Raw genomic sequence first — 14089 nt, 5'->3', positions numbered from 1 at the left:
AAACGTGTCCTGATAATTTGACAAAATTGATTAATTTTATGGGTTTTCTTATTTAAATTGCTTCATTTAAACATAAATTGAAAGACATGAAAGCTAAGTCTCAATAATAAATATTTTTATCTTTTGGGTGCCTTTTAAAATATTACACACGTTGCAGTAATTAAACAGATTCCCAAAATAGAATTGCTAACAACAGTGTTTTATTTAGTAGTAAGTTAATAGCACACAATTTTTTATCTTAAGCGTTTTAGACTCTCTAAATTAATTTCATATGTATATGTGTGTGTGTGTGTGTGTGTGTGTGTGTGTGTGTGTGTGTGTGTCTTTGAAAGGCATTTAAAAAAGTATACATTTTAAAAAAATAAGAGGGCGCGTAGTTTATTTATATGCCGTTTAAGAAAAAATAACAGGAAATGTTAACGAAGTTTAGAAGCACAGTATATCCACAAATTAATGTACAAAGCACCTTTGAAAAGTTAAAAAAAAATTACAACAATTTGTTACAACCATCGTTATAAGTTACAACCACATTTTAACGACATGTAAAGATGGCAACTGTCCGAAATCCTATTAACCCTTTAAAATCATCCGTACACAATAACAAATGTATTACAGTTCAAAATTACCTAGTTTGCTAACGCTCTTTCGGTAAAAAAAAACTATTTTGTTACCTCTAAAAGGTATCAATTGCAGTCTATCACGAGAAAAGCTGACCAAATGAAGCAGAACCAACCGATCCTGTCACGCTGCCGGTGTGCATGGCGGGTTGCAACAGTCGCTCAGAGATTACACAGAACTGTTCTTCCCTTTACCGGTCTCCAATCTTAGTTAGAATCACTAGCTTCTACACCGACAAACTAATGCAACAATTCTTCTTCAATACCCACAGAAAAAAATGTCAATTATAATTTCAAATAAAAAGATATTAATTAGTCAGACCCAGACCTTGCGGTTGATCGTTTATTTAAGCACCTGTGGACCGGAGTCCTCAAAAGCGATGATGCGATCTGCTCAGAGCGAGACGGCTGCGGCCCAGACCTTGCGGTTGATCGTTTATTTAAGCACCTGTGGAACCGGAGTCCTCAAGAGCGATGATGCGATCTGCTCAGAGCGAGACGGCTGTGGCCCAGACCTTGCGGTTGATCGTTTATTTAAGCACCTGTGGACCGGAGTCCTCAAGAGCGATGATGCGATCGGCTCAGAGCGAGACGGCTGCGGCCCAGACCTTGCGGTTGATCGTTTATTTAAGCACCTGTGGACCGGAGTCTTCAAGAGCGATAATGCAATCTGCTCAGATAGAGACGGCTGTGGCCCAGACCTTGCGGTTGAACGTTTATTTAAGCACCTGTGGACCGGGTTCCTCAAGAGCGATGATGCGATCTGCTCAGATAGAGACGGCTGGGGACTAGACCTTGCGGTTGATCGTTTATTTAAGCACCTGTGGACCGGAGTCCTCAAGAGCGATGAAGCGATCTGCTCATATCGAGACGGCTGTGGCCCAGACCTTGCGGTTGATCGTTTATTTAAGCACCTGTGGACCGGAGTCCTCAAGAGTGATGATGCGATCTCCTCGGACCAAAGCGGCTACGGCCCAGACCCTGTAACCTTGCTCTGAAACAATTTATGTAAGCGCCGGTGGGCCGGAGTCCTCATCACTTTCTCCGTGATTGCTGTGGGTCAAGGTGCTGACACGGGCGGTAACAGCACCTCGCTACTCCAAGGCACAACAACGGCATAACACGCCCTCTACACCCGGCAATCTTCTCCTTTCACATGCACTGGTCTTTGTCTATTCGTATACACGTATTTGGTGGCCCTAATATATCTGATATATAACACCTAAAATAATGATATTCCAGATTGTCCTTCTACCACGATATCTTCGGTCCCTGGGGTAACGGGGCTACGTCACCAAGTAATAGAGTAAACAATGGCTGTAAAAATATTACATTACGAACAGATACCATTATTCGAATTACAATAATTGTTCACGAAATGTGTGAAAGTCATGTGAAAATATACAGAACGTATGCGTTTCTTTACAATAGACACGACTCCCATGTGTGATGTAGCCTCGAGGAATCCTAGCATGTACCTTATTAGCTCGATAACCCCACATTCCGAGTAAACCGAATTCAGCGCCAAATTATTTCGCAATCATTAATTGTCTCGCAAATCAGAACGGTGGTTTATAACAGAAGGGAGTTTTATGAACGCTTGCCTTCACAAACAGGTGTTCACTTCGTCAATAAATTACCAAATTCAATAAAAAACACTCCAACTCTCAATATGTTAAAAACTCGTTTGAAACCCTTTTTAGTGCCACAAACATTTTATAATGTTGACGAGTTTGTGGCATATGATTGGGTGTGATGTCCAGCGGTTTATCTACGGAGACGAGTGTGATGTCAGCGGTTATCTACGGAGACGAGTGTGAGTCTCAGCGGTTTATCTACGGAGACGAGTGCGGCTCAGCGGTTTATCTACGGAGACGAGTGTGATGTCCAGCGGTTTATCTACGGAGACGAGTGTGACGGCTCAGCGGTTTATCTACGGAGACGAGTGTGATGTCCAGCGGTTTATCTACGGAGACGAGTGTGACGGATCAGCGGTTTATCTACGGAGACGAGTGTAACGGCTCAGCGGTTTATCTACGGAGACGAGTGTGACGTCTCAGCGGTTTATCTACGGAGACGAGTGTGACGGCTCAGCGGTTTATCTACGGAGACGAGTGTAACGGCTCAGCGGTTTATCTACGGAGACGAGTGTGATGTCCAGCGGTTTATCTACGGAGACGAGTGTAACGGCTCAGCGGTTTATCTACGGAGACGAGTGTGAAGTCCAGCGGTTTATCTACGGAGACGAGTGTAACGGCTCAACGGTTTATCTACGGAGACGAGTGTAACGGCTCAGCGGTTTATCTACAGAGACGAGTGTGATGTCCAGCGGTTTATCTACAGAGACGAGTGTGATGTCCAGCGGTTTATTTACAGAGACGAGTGTGATGTCCAGCGGTTTATCTACGGAGACGAGTGTAACGGCTCAGCGGTTTATCTACGGAGACGAGTGTAACGGCTCAGCGGTTTATCTACGGAGACGAGTGTGAAGTCCAGCGGTTTATCTACGGAGACGAGTGTAACGGCTCAGCGGTTTATCTACAGAGACGAGTGTGATGTCCAGCGGTTTATCTACGGAGATGAGTGTGACGGCTCAGCGACCATCTCTCAGTTCCCAGGGGGCGCTCCATCAGTATGCGGGCCGGACTCGTAAACACGGCACACTTTATTGTATGCATTTACAAACAATACGGTAATTGGTGCTCTGAGATTGTACAGCGCCTGACTGTGTGAACCACGCAGGGGTCTCGCCTGACTGCGTCCATCAGGCTCGTGCTGTCCTAGGTCATTCGCTTCACTCGGTCCGAGCGAGGCCTGAGAATAGATTCAGTACTGTCGAAGTCAGATGCACTACTCTCTTTAGTGAAACATTAACATGGTTGACAAAACATTGCAGAGAGGACAATTTATGTTTGTTTGCAATAAGGAATTAAATTAATGCACGCACAAAAGGTAAGTTTCATGGTGACAAACAGTTGCATTAATTATTAATCAATTATTAGTTAGAACTTGCAATGTACCAATTAAAAACTCATTTCTGCTCATTTCTCATTTAGTAAATTGAGTTAAAGAAACCAATTCTCTAAATAAAATCGAATCACATTTATTTTCACAAAATACTGATAAACAGAAGTAAATATTTTATATTGAAAAAGAAAACAAATGAAGCATTTGGACATCCAATGGTAATAAAATATACAATAATATATAAGTAATACAATTCAAAATTTATAACATTAAATAATTTAACGCTAAATAATATAAAAAATTATTATATAACAAAGAAATAAATCCATATATTGAAATAAAGAGAGAAATAAATAAATAAATATATATATATATATATATATATATATATATATATATATATATAATTTATTTCAATAAACATTGAATCGCAAAAAGTACTTGCTCCGCCGGGACTCGAACCCGGATCTCTCACTTGCCGGGTGAATGTGCTACCATTACACCACAGAGCCTTACTTTTTACGATTCTATTATTATGTATTTGGCCGTTTCTTTCACTATGTGTTCAAATAACCAAACTAACATATGATCGGAAGACCAAATACCTGTCAAATGACTTCTATTTACATTCATTAAATTTGTATAAATGGCAATAACCGAATTTAATTTATTTCAATAAACATTGAATCGCAAAAAGTACTTGCTTCGCCGGGACTCGAACCCGGATCTCTCACTTGCCGGGTGAATGTGCTACCATTACATCACAGAGCCTTACTTTTTACGATTCAATTATTTTGTATTTGGCCTTTTCTTTCACATATGTGTTTAAATAACCAAACTAACATATGATCGGAAGACCAAATACCTGTCAATCATATATATATATTAATAATTCATTACATACATAATTTCAGTAAAATTAAATATAACACGCAAAAAGAGCCTACATGGATCTTAATGGCATGTGCATGCATAGACTTGAGTTGAAATGTTTAGGATTAGAATTTTATCTTCAGCAGTGTGTATAATAATTGTTTTAATTGAAAGACGTTATCTGAAGTAGAATTACTTATGGATATGACTTAAGAATTTTTATAATTAGCAATATTGTAGAGAAAGTAAACAAAACAAATAAAAATATTGAGTGAACAAAATTTAATAAAAATAGGCTAGCTACTTATGAAAACGGATTTTTCTATCTTTTGTTTGGAGAGGAGAGGAGAGGGGACAACCCCGTGAAATATGTTGGTCGAAGAGGAAAAGCAGGGTTTCAAGGAGAGCCCTTGTGGAATTCCATACATGTTGGAAATTTGCTATAAAATGAGCTTCAAAACCTTTAACATTCCTTCTTCCAGTGAAAGCAAGTATTAATTATCAATAGTAACGTAACATCTCCTTAATTTTTTTCTTGCCTTTTGTTACAAATAAGAATGTGCAGTTGTCAATCAGGGTCCGGAAACATTATCGATTGCTGACAATTACCGTCCACCAGCAGGGCTGGAGGTGTAGTTGGATGGTGGAGGTGGACGGTGCAGAGTCAGGCCCGCTTTCCCACTGTACCAGTGAGCTATGGTGGCACCGGCAGGGCCGACCGCATAGCTGGGGAGAAACTTGCCGTGGACTCATCCCCGGCACGCGGAAACTGCGGCAAGCCTGACCTTCCCTGCATCACACTTCCACTTCCACTTCCACTACCGCCTGTTCACATTCTCGCGGCTACATCTACTGACCATCAATGGTATCGGTACGAGCGTTCCACTTCTCACGCATTACTGTCACTAATGTATGAACGTTCTTGTACAAAAAATCAGTAACACTACGTTTCGAGATCTGCAATCTGATCTCTTCTTCAGGTAAATAAATAACCCAATACATAATTACAAACTAGGTTAAAATAAAAAAATCATACCAAAGCGATGTGACACGCTTAAGTCAGGAACGGATGAGATATTTGTAATAAACCAATGCGGAGTCACAGTATGGTTTTAAGAAGTTCACCTAACATGAACCAATAATAATAATAAAAAGGCCCATTCCTGTCCCCCTTCCTTTTTATTTCCGTCATCTTGTTTCTGCCGTGACGATTGCCATTTGCTATTTGGCCTCTGGTCAGTCGTAGGTGGTTGGTAGACGAATGCAGACGTATTGTGATCTGTATTCTGTAGTTGATTTTTAATGATTATTGTTATGTTTTAATGAATATTTTTTTTAGTAAGTGCATGTTTTGGAGCTAGTGAAGTTGACACACATCATGGTGGTTGTGATTCCTGACTTAGGCGTGTCGTGACGCTTTGGCACGATTTGTTTATTTTAACCTAGTTTGTAATTATGTATTAGGTTAGTTATTTACCTGAAGAAGAGATCAGATTTCAAATCTCGAAACGTAGTGTTCCTGATATTTTTGTATTTCACTGAACGAAGGCAAATGTTCGGAAAAATCCTGTTTCCTTCACAATCCTCCCATCGTCAAAAGTAAACTTCAAACAAAGAACGTTCTTAAATTAACCTACATAGAAAACAAACATGCTTCCGTTTTTAACACTTTTTATGGAAAAAACCAATCATTCAAATCCTGTATGAATAGTATAGTCGAACCCTCAAATTAACTAACCCAAGAACTAACAAAGTGCTACACATTAAAACTTGTGGAATAAAACAACCCGTGAGAAGCCTTTATTGTGTTGGGATTTTATAACTTTGCATTGGTTTAAGCCAGTGTTAATTTAGTTTGTACATACTGTAATCAAAGTCCAGTTACAGAAGTTGACAACTACCGTGTTTAAAGAGGAAGTGAAATACAAGAAATCAAGTCAACCTGCATTATCCAGACGGGAGATAGATCGCACGCCGCAACTCTAACACAACTTACAGAACTAAGTTTTAGGAAACAACGTGTAAAACTTGATTGTAGGGTTTTGAAAGATACACGATTACAATGCATGTTAAAAATAGTAGTTCCCCGCGGTTTTGCATGCAATTTCGTAGGGTTTTAAATGAGTACTTCTGATTCGAGTGAATTATATATCCGACGCCAATGTTGAGATTTCCTTATTTCTACGACCAAGTAAATATGTCTTAACGGCAATCGTAAATTATTCCAGACTTAATACATTTCGTGCCCTAGTTAATATTGCTTTGTTTCCTCGAACTAAGGTACATACAAACTTCTGAGAAGCCTACTTCTGTCAAAAGTCAAATATACTATGCGTTTTATAACAGTCTTTAGATAAAAGTTATATAGTACATTCCTTTGATGTCTGCACAAAGTACTCACCATGCATACTCTATATTTACTAAAGTGTACACTTAAAAGGAGACTTTTAATAAAACTTTTAGTTTTCTCATCTAAATATTTGTCTTACTTGTGCTCAACAGTGGTTGCAAAAAGTTTGAACTAAGAAGTGTTGTTATTATCAAGCTTACTCTATGCTTTCACGACTAAATGTAAGGAAATTAAAAATAGTGATCAAATTAATGTCATATATTATGATTGTGCTACTATAAAACAATGTTTACACAGAACAATGGACTAAAATTAACAGGCTCTTATACTATTATATAAATATCTTGTTCTCTTTACCTGATTTTTCTGTGCATTCTTACGGTATTTTAATCGTTGTTCTCCTAGTCGGAGCGAAAACGTATCCAATAAAGCAAAGACCATTATAATCGTTACAGACATTCTTAAGTTAGAAATGGCGTAACTAACCTGACTTTATTTTATGTATATAATATTGTTTAATTCTTTCTGCAGCTGTCTTATGTAGTGTACTGAAAAACATTTAGCAAATATGGAGTTTAGATGTCGAAACATCCATTCAGTGCTGCAGTGTGAGTACGACGTCCCTTGTCAACCCCTCGTCAAAAGAAACCCGTGAGTCGGACAGTGGGTCCCAGGCCGGGACCGTGGACCCACTGTCCACCCCTTAAGAAGTAGGTAAGAAATGCTTCCGGCAGTTTTATGACGTGGACCTACAGTCCGTTTACCGTACAACTTGGACCATTAATGGTTAACAATACTTATTACTAAGAACACTAATAGCAACATCAGTAAGACAACAGTGAGACATAGCAACATCGGTGAAGGGTGGACACGAGGTGAATAAAGGCTCTGCAGGCGCGATTCCATGTATCCTTTTACTCAAGAAGCCTGGTTGCAGATTTTTTCTATTGTCTCAAATCGAGGTAATTAAAAGATAATTTAATTAATTTTACAATCGTATTTGTATTGTTATTGTATCTACAGGGTGGCGTATATGTCACTATCCCCAGAAGAGAAGTTTAAAGGCATTATAGGTTAGTTGAATAAAACACTTTTAGGCAAGATAACAAATTCATCTTATGAAATCACTCACATATTACAATACAATGTTACAGCAGTTGTTCGAAATGTACACTTTATTTTGTATACGCTTCATACAACGACTGGTTAACATTTCCTTGAAGAAAATACGGAACAATCAGTGCAGTACTCGAAATACTTCCCCATACCATAACACCAAGCACATTGAGTACTGCTTGGATTACGTTATGGGGATTTACATCGGCCAGTACACGCAGTTATGCCGATTAACGCGTCCATTTAGTCTGAAACATGCCTCATCACACCACAAAATTGATTGCAAGAAATTTGGATCAGGCTCTGAGCGGATAATTATTGTTTTACAGAATTCCAATCGCCTATCGGAATCATCCTCGTGAAGCGCTTGGAGGAAAGATGGAATTGCTTTGGCATTCTTTGTACGCTTCTTCTTGATATTTCTAGTTCAGCAGTTGCCTTACACGTCGATTTACCGGGACTGGCTACAAAAACTTGAGCAACTGTCTGCAGGTTTTCTTCTTGCAAATTGATCGTAGACAACAAAACTTCGGGGCATTTAAAACGCTTCCTGTGTTCTCAAATTTCTTATTTAACTTCCGCATATACTGTCGAGTGGGTATCACGACACCTGGATATTACCACTAAATTCTTCAATTATTATAACAGTATTTGTATTATGCTTCCACCACAACTGAAGGATGTAAACTTGTTGTTGGGTTCTAAACATTTTTAAAAAACACACACACATAAACAAATAACAGATGAAAAGAGCGTCATTTTACACTAGCCACTGGAACAGACAACACCGTGTTGCTGCCAACTTAACATTGTTACCGACCTATTGAAACAAAATATCCCAATTTATGGGGAAACTGACAAATGCGCCACCCTGTATTATACAACGAGGTATCCGGTGCGTAACGAGAAGAAGCCGTTGATTCATTGTTGATCATTTTGACGTCCTGATTGTTGACGCCTGATGACTACACCGTCGTTAAGCAGTCTACCCTTACCGGACGTGGTTGGGTGCAATGGTTGCCGGGTATTTGGTAGCATAAACACTGCATTTTGAGGTAACAGTAGGCTATAGTCTTATTTTTTTATTGGTATGAAAACATAATATATGTTGTAAAGAAACCGACATCCAGCTCAAAAATGCATCCTAGTCACTTCTCCAGTCACAATCAACACAATTGACACATTTATAAACGTTGTACACTACCTACTTCAGGTGTATAACACGTCTTCCAGTTCTTTGCTAGGAATTCCCATAACGAGTAAAAGTTAATTACCGTTTTAAACTAGCTGTGAACGCCTTCGGCGTATGAGCTTTCTTCGGAGGATCAGAGAGACTGATGCTAGGGACAACACTGGCCAGAGACAGTGTGTCAAATTAGATGTGTTTATGTCCAATCGATAAAGCCCACTCCATAAAAAATGTCTAATTTATGAGGCCTACCGTTTTTACTGTATACTATTACCAATAGGATGTTATTTCACTTCACATTTAAGCTACTCACAAAAAACGATAAAAAATTAATTTAAATAAAACCATTCGATAAGTAATTTATATATGTTAAACTGAATTGATAATAATGGCATTGAAACTTAGTGGAGAAAGAGTGTAGTAATTAGAATTACCTCATATCAAATCGCCCGAAGAATGTTAGATAACTAGTAATTAGATTACATGGTATATATTCATGCACTTACAGCACAGCGACCCACACGGAGCTCTCTCCCCAAAGGGTCGAGTATGGAGAAGAGTAAAGACCCCGGATTGTACACCCTTTCGTGTACATAATGACAATGCAAGATTGAATTAAGGTTAGATTAACTCTGTTGTTAAAACCAATCTTAAACATGTACTTGTATTTTAACACTGTCTCCACTGTCCAGTGCAGGTGCAACAGAAGCGGGTAACGCACACATCGTGAGGTCAACGGACGCGTGACGGACACGGACCTAGTGGATTCACACTCTGACATGACAGTAACAACCGGAATGGTCCTGGGAGCTGATTGGTTAGCCTCTCGCTTACCTCGTAGTACTTGGGCCTGCTCTGACATGACAGTAACAACCGAAATGGTCCTGGGTGCTGATTGGTTAACCTCTCGCTTACCTCGTAGTACTTGGGCCTGCTCTGACATGACAGTAACAACCGGAAATGGTCCTGGGTGCTGATTGGTTAACCTCTCGCTTAGCTCGTAATACTTAGGCCTGCTATGACATGACAGTAACAACCGGAATGGTCCTGGGTGCTGATTGGTTAACCTCTCGCTTACCTCGTAGTACTTGGGCCTGCTCTGACATGACAGTAACAACCGGAATGGTCCTGGGTGCTGATTGGTTAACCTCTCGCTTAGCTCGTAATACTTGGGCCTGCTATGACATGACAGTAACAACCGGAATGGTCCTGGGTGCTGATTGGTTAGCCTCTCGCTTACCTCGTAATACTTGGGCCTGCTCTGACATGACAGTAACAACCGAAATGGTCCTGGGTGCTGATTGGTTAGCCTCTCGCTTACCTCGTAGTACTTGGGCCTGCTCTGACATGACAGTAACAACCGGAATGGTCCTGGGTGCTGATTGGTTAACCTCTCGCTTAGCTCGTAATACTTGGGCCTGCTCTGACATGACAGTAACAACCGGAATGGTCCTGGGTGCTGATTGGTTAACCTCTCGCTTAGCTCGTAATACTTGGGCCTGCTCTGACATGACAGTAACAACCGGAATGGTCCTGGGAGCTGATTAGTTAGTTTCTTGTGTTTGGGTGTAAAGAAAGGGTTCGATTGAAGTGTCTGTAGTAGTGCAGCCCTCACTGTATATTTAGAATGGCTTTCTAGTAGTGATACAGGCTCAGGTCTTGACTTGGATATCAATGATCCACACGGTTCTTAAACGGTTTTAACCCAACGTTTGATAATGTGTTTAAATATTCAAGGCAATGCTTAATATTTAAATTATAATTAAAATGTAATTTGTGTATAGGAATTACCATGGCTTAAGCGGTCCAGTAGTACAACAGAACTTTAATTAAATTATGCAACAATTAATAGATAATCTAACGATGAGTTTAAGTCATACTCATAGAACGAATGATAATCTATGGAAAATGTCCAACCCACCCCTCAAAGCGGCAATTAAATATTAGAAGTAAATGAAATTTTACATTTAATAATCGAGCGTTTTCAGTATAAACAATTGGAATGAAAGCATGTCTTCCCACTTGTGAATGGCAATTTAGCTGTAATCCATTATAAGTAATGTTCCCTCTGTGCAAATGATAGCTTGGTACCGTCATCTTTTAAGATTAAAGTGTAATCGTTCGGTTGGAACACAATCATTAGCATAATTTATACATCCCGTTACAGCTTCAATGTTTGATTGGTTAGTAACCTATATCAAATATGCATTTCAAGTTTTAAATTTTCACTAAAAGTATGAGATCCAAACTTGGAGTTTTATAACAGAGAACCGTCACGTATAACAGTAACGAAAGGAATGTGCACATAAGGTTCGATGCCGTACGTAATGTGGTGATCTCTTAAATAGTTAAGCGTATTTGCTACATTTATGAAGACGTTAATAAGTAGCTAGGTATATGTTAATATGTGTGTGCCTCTACCTCTCTCTATATGTTACCTAATTTAAGTTTCTTCTGTTAAATATATACACCGATTTCCATTGTTTTTATATTCGATTACACTTTTGAAATTGCGGCAAAATATATCTTCTATTCGTTTGTAAAAGCATTAATAAATTAGGAACCATTCGTTTGGAGTAACATTTCGCAGAAATCTTTGTGATTATTTCTCAAACATCTTTATGTCATATCATTAAAAAAATAAATTGGCTCCTTCCAGATCATGGAGAATGAGATATTGGATGTGGGCATCCGAACTCGACGCTTCAGTCTTTTTTTAAATGTTTTGTACTCAAACAGCTTCAGATAAACTTTCTCAAAGTTCAAGAGCTAATAATAACATTTTAAGTACATTTTGCATTAAAAAATCAGCATATTGTAATCGATTTCCCTCATGGCAGACTCTAACAAACATTTCAGCATAACTCACCGAACATGACTTCCAGAACCCAAAACATATATCTGATGTATGTATATATGCTATATAACGCGAATTGTGGAAATGATAACTATTCCATAAAATCCCAAACAAGTTGACACTCGGTACACTAATTGATCTTTCAAATGTCTAGGCTAACTCTTTAGCAATCTTGGTACATATTTCGTTTCAATACGACTGCCTTTCATATTTCAAAAAAATTACAACCCTGTTATTAATGAACCTAGACTAAATCGTAAAACCGTTCTGGAATGCTTGTAACATTGACTAAACTTTTTGTTGCACAATTGTTTTGTATTTTTGAGTTTTCTAGATATTGAGTACGTGTAAATCTAATGAGAATAAATGCATAGTATTTCAGTTCACTAATTCACAAAATCTAACCACTTCTGCCGTCTGAGCCGGATGGACTATTTAAACCTATATACTACGAGATCCATTTTTGCAAACTAACCAGACTGGTACATGAATAGTTATTTATACAAATCCCAATTAAATAATGTGGCACAGAAGTTTTAAATCAACATTATTGTGCCTGTTTGTAACTCCCTGGAAGTTCTACTGAACCTGTCAATACTCTTTTCAATTATCAATTTACCAATTGATTAGCGCGAAATATAAATTAGTAAATATTTTACTCGTTCTAGGAAATAGTCAGAACATTCAGTCCCCATCGAAAAGATACAAAGTGACCTGGTGTTGTCGAACGAAGCCCAACATCGGGCTGAAGCGGCTTTTATGTTGCAAGTATTATGCAACGCTTGCATAACTTTCAGGCATATCTGACTCACTGACACATCTCTCTCAAGGTCAGAGGCCTCGCAAAGGATCTTGATAAACTTGATAAAGTGTTTTAGTGAGATGTTAATTTTAGAAATTTATTGTTAAAAATATTAATCAAACAACTATTCGGAATTATACAGTTTGGTTCAAGAGCCATTTATTTATCTATTACTCTATTCTTTAGTTCGGTTTCAATAATTAATCCTTTCTTTTTATTAAATGAATGTTGACACGCTACATGTTTGTTGTGACTCCTGGCTATGATTATGATGGGTATGATTAACGTACCGTTACTAATTTCATACATCACTAAATGATGGATAATATTCGCAAAATCTTGCTTTGTTCACGGTCCTTCAAATTCATTAAATTAAAAAACTTTTAACATTAGTAAACAAATCTCTATAAAGCTCTTGAAGTTTTTAAGAACAAAGGGTATGTTGAGGTGATATTATGCGCTAAATAATACATTAGATCGTGTCTCCTATAGTATTCTTATTGATAAACATTTGTTTTACGGAGTAAGAAATTAAACCATTATTATATCAATCCTATCTAAATGCTATAATGCAGTACGTGTTTATAAAGGGACGTCTTCGTTAATAATGAGCGCAAGTGTTGAGTCCCGCAGGGATTCATATTGGGACATTGCTTATTATAAATACTATAAATATCAGTAACTCAGTATAATATGACTATCACTAATCATGTATATCAGTACAGACCGATCGTATACACACATAAAATGTAACTATAACGCATGAAACTTATTAGAACTACAATGAAGAGATACTTGAAACACTACCGGCCAATTTTTTTTAAACATTAAAGATTCTTATAGTTCAACCTGGACATATGGCAGATTTTACAATACTTTATATATTTTACTAACTAGATCTAACTTAAGTAATTCAACACCAGACATGATATTCATAGCCATAACACAGGTTACATAACTAGGAGTCTTTCCAAATAGATATGGTTAACCTTTTAATAAGCCTTTAGTTTGAGCCACCACTTTTTAAAATTTGAAACTAAAATATATGATTTGAAATTAAACATCCCTTTTTCACTCAGTTGATGAGTTTTTACTATTTGACTGTAGCATAGATTAATGTATTATCAGGCTATGTCCGATATTTCATTCCAGTTTTACTATAATATAAGTATTATTGAAGTAATTTGACAGTGCATATTTTGAGCGCCTCACTATAGGGCTTACATCCTCTTCTCTGCCTGACATTTATATTTTACCTGTACCGTTGCAACCGACAACGTGGTCAGCAGACTCCACCAGTTCTCACATACGAAACTCA

The sequence above is a fragment of the Homalodisca vitripennis genome, chromosome 6 (assembly GCF_021130785.1).
Source record: "Homalodisca vitripennis isolate AUS2020 chromosome 6, UT_GWSS_2.1, whole genome shotgun sequence".
Classification (NCBI taxonomy): domain Eukaryota; kingdom Metazoa; phylum Arthropoda; class Insecta; order Hemiptera; family Cicadellidae; genus Homalodisca; species Homalodisca vitripennis.
Note: the sequence above shows the minus strand (reverse complement) of the source record.